The 3,277-nt window shown below is 38.7% G+C and overlaps 1 non-coding gene across 1 annotated transcript; it reads left to right on the top strand.

The window, feature by feature from the left end:
- The first annotated feature begins 1,706 nt into the window (after nucleotides 1–1,706).
- Nucleotides 1,707–1,813, top strand: LOC141682806 (small nucleolar RNA R71). The gene has a single exon (XR_012559959.1). It is a non-coding gene; the product is annotated as a small nucleolar RNA R71 (small nucleolar RNA).
- Nucleotides 1,814–3,277: the final 1,464 nt, after the last annotated feature.

The following is a 3,277-nucleotide window of genomic DNA, read 5'->3' as shown; positions in this document are numbered from 1 at the left end:
GCCATCTTCACTGTCTGAATCCCCCATCAAGTCTTTCTCTAAGGCATCAGACCTTAGCAATTGATCAAGCTCTGAAGTAACCACATATTCGACCAATTCCACCTTAAAGCACTCCTCTTCATCAGTAGGGAATTTCATGGCATTAAAAACATTGAAGGTCACATCATGATCCTGAACTCGCATAGTGAGTTCACCTTTTTTCACATCAATCAAGGTTCGGCCAGTAGCCAATAAAGGTCTTCCCAAGATTATGGGAATCTTCTTATCCTCCTCGAAATCAAGAATTACAAAGTCAACAGGAAAGATGAGTTTGTCCACCTTGACCAAGACATCCTCCACAATGCCTCGTGGATATGTAATAGAATGATCGGCCAACTGCAAGGACATATATGTAGGCTTTGGATCAGGAAAGCCCAACTTCTTGAAGATAGACAAAGGCATCAGATTGATGCTAGCTCCCAAATCACATAAACACTTGTCAAATGACAACTTTCTAATGGTTCAAGGAATAGTGAAGCTTCCGGGATCTTTAAGCTTCGGAGGCAACTTTTGTTGCAGCACAACACTGCATTCCTCCGTAAGAGCAACGGTCTCTAAGTCATCAAGCTTCACTTTCCTTGAGAGAATACCTTTCATAAACTTCGCATAGCTTGGCATTTGTTCAAGAGCTTCAGCGAAAGGTATGTTGATGTAAATTTTTTGAACACCTCCAGAAACTTAGCAAATTACTTATCCAACTTTTATTTCTGCAGCCTCTTAGGGAAATGAGGTGGAGGATAGACCTGTTTCTCCCCTGTATTACCCTCAGGAGGAGTGTGTTCCATAGTTTTCTTTCTTGATTCTACTTCTTCTTCCTTCTGCACATCTTCTTCAGCCAAAACTTCAGATTCTAGAACTTGAGATTTTTAAGGGCTTGCAACCTTCCCAGACCTCAATGTAATTGCCTTAACCTGCTCTTTTACTTCCCTCTTGCCTGGAACTTCTATGTCACTGGAGAGTGTACCAGGTTATCGATTCAGCAAGGCATTGGCAATCTGCCCAATTTGATTCTCCAGAGTATTGATAGAAACTGGTTAGCTCTTGCACATGAGCCTCAACTCCTCCAATTCAGATTTTTCATTAGATTGACTTGTACTTCCATGCGGTAGTTATTGAAGTTGGAGTTGTTGTCTTGGTGTATATTGCAGTTGTTAAAACCAGGAGGGTTGAATTGCTTTGTTGCATACTGCTGATAAGGCTGTTGTACCGTATTCTAATTGTTGCTCAAGCTAAAGTTAGGATGATTGCGGTTATTGGGATGATTAGTGGTTGGAGCTTGTTGCTGCGACCTCTGAGAGTTGCTCACAAACTGAGATGATTTACTAGAAATAGCACACTGCTCAATTTCATGCGCACCTGCGCAAAGTTCATAAACACTTGTGATCTGATAAACTCCATAATTAGCCAAATAATCCACCTTCATCGTTAAATCCTGAAGTTGAGCAGCTATAGCAGTAGCTATATCCACTTCCAGAATTCCTGCTACCTTTCCTTAAGGCATTCTTAGAGTTGGGTTCTGGTATTCATTGGCAGCCATCAGTTCAATCAACTCATAAGCTTCATCGTAGCTCTTAGCCCATAAGGCTCCACCTGATGCTGCATCGAGCATGAGTCTAGACTGTGTTCCCAAACCATTATAAAAATAATTGATGATCATCCGATAAGGCATGCCATGATGAGGAAACTTCCTAAACATCTCCTTGTAGCACTCCCAAGCATCACACAAAGATTCTCTCGATTGCTGTGCAAATTGAGTGAGAGCATTTCTTATTGCAGCTATCTTCGCCATAGGGAAGAATTTAGTTAGAAACTTCTGAGCAAGAACCTCTCATTTGGTGATAGAACCTGCTTGTAGTAAGTGTAACCAACACTTAGCTTTATCCCTCAGAGAGAATGGGAAAAGCCTCAGCTTAATAGCATCTTCAGAAACATTGTTGAACTTAAAAGTGTCGCAGATCTCGATGAAATCTCTAATGTGCATGTTAGGATCTTCCATTGGAGAACCCCCAAACTGGATTGAATTCTGTATCATCTGAATCATGCTAGATTTGATTTCAAAAGTATGAGCCGCAACGGCTGGTCTGATAATGCTAGACTGAATATCATTGATCTTTGGCTAAGAATAATCCATCAAAGCTTTCGGATTTGCTGCTTGATCTCTCATTGCAACGATCGCTTCTTCTTCAACTTTCTCAACTTCTTCAAAAACCTCTTCAACTACTTCGACTTCTTCCAGTGCTTCCTTACGAGATTAAGAACATGTTCGCATACACGATCTTTAGAGTACCTGAAACACCAACAAGCCAACAAGTAAGTAAAATATCTGAGTCACGCAACTTTAACGACCATTGATATCAAGCACATAAACTAAATTAACACCGAGTCCCCGGCAGCGGCGCCAAAAACTTGTTAGGACGAAAACACGCACTAAAATTACACGCAAGTATACGCGTTCGCAAGTAGTATAAGAAATAGATCAGATTCGTACCCACAAAGACTCTTTTTAGTTAACTTAAGATCATACACTTATGCAATAATGGTATGGTTATCATTTAATGCTAAGATAATAACACGTTGAGATGATTATAACTAAGATTAAACTAATATGCAAATAACTAAGAGATTAAAAAGGTTGATTTAACTATATGAGACAAACATGAGATTCTAACTTCATTAAATATTTCATTCAAAGTTATTGTTCTTAACCTTAGCATGCAATGGTGATGACAACTAATCAGATAACACGAAACTAGTAATCGCCAACTTTCGTTGTACGAATACCCTACGATCAAAAATCCACAAAAGAGATAGAAGCTGAATAGACACCAATTATGTTGAGACCCTATATGTCTATAGAATTTGACAACATAAAGGTTTAATGAACAAGTTACCTATCGTGATTACATAGGGAAAGTAAGATGGTTAAAATTATCTACGAATCATGCATAAATAATACATGAACCTGTGCTAGCATGGCAAGTTCTAAATCTCTATATTTACTGTCGCTTCAATAGAGATTAACATGCTATTTATATGTTAGCTACGCATATAAGACGAATAAGCACAATCAATACTAGGATATCAATCAATCACCACACACCAAGATATTGAAATAAATTAACTATAGAAATTCATAAGTAAATCCGTTAGAACCCCATGATAACGATTAGTTCATAACCGAACTCATCGTCACCATGGGTTCCAATGAAAGCATGTATATAAAGTAAGATAAACTTGG

The sequence above is a fragment of the Apium graveolens genome, chromosome 1, assembly GCF_009905375.1.
Source record: "Apium graveolens cultivar Ventura chromosome 1, ASM990537v1, whole genome shotgun sequence".
Taxonomy (NCBI): Eukaryota; Viridiplantae; Streptophyta; class Magnoliopsida; order Apiales; family Apiaceae; genus Apium; species Apium graveolens.
This window is presented reverse-complemented; position numbering and strand designations above follow the sequence as displayed.